Genomic DNA, 514 nt, shown 5'->3' with positions numbered 1-514 from the left:
CGTAGAAATCCATCAGTATTCTTCTGTTCACCCTCTCTCCAAAACCAGGTTAGGTTTGCTCAGCGAGTGGGTGTCTTAAGGGCTCCTCTAGCCTGTAATCAGTCCAGACCCTAGGAATGACAAGGTTGTGTTGTTGCATTCCTTTTTTCCTTATTATTTTCCATAATAAAAATTCCGTACTGCCCTTTTCTTTCCAATGCCAGCTATGATGTAAGCTTGTACTGATCTCCAACCTCTGCTGCGATAGTACAGCACGGGGCAAATGAAAACAGAATTTATCGTTTCATCTGAAACTCCTCAGTGTTGTTGATACCTATACTGAAAATTACCCTGCCATAGCTGTATGGGCTTAACAAGACTAACATCATTATGAAGAAACAGCAGCAATGCCTATGAATTATTGAAGACTGGGTAAGTTTCAAGGACCATGCTTATTTAAAGGGAAGGTGCCATTTCTGCACAATCACTTTCAAACTTAAAATAGAAACCTCTCCTGAGGGTTTCTTTTTTTTGG

This window comes from Aptenodytes forsteri, unplaced genomic scaffold, assembly GCF_000699145.1.
Source record: "Aptenodytes forsteri isolate BGI_AS27 unplaced genomic scaffold, ASM69914v1 Scaffold217, whole genome shotgun sequence".
NCBI classification, from domain to species: Eukaryota; Metazoa; Chordata; class Aves; order Sphenisciformes; family Spheniscidae; genus Aptenodytes; species Aptenodytes forsteri.
Note: the sequence above shows the minus strand (reverse complement) of the source record.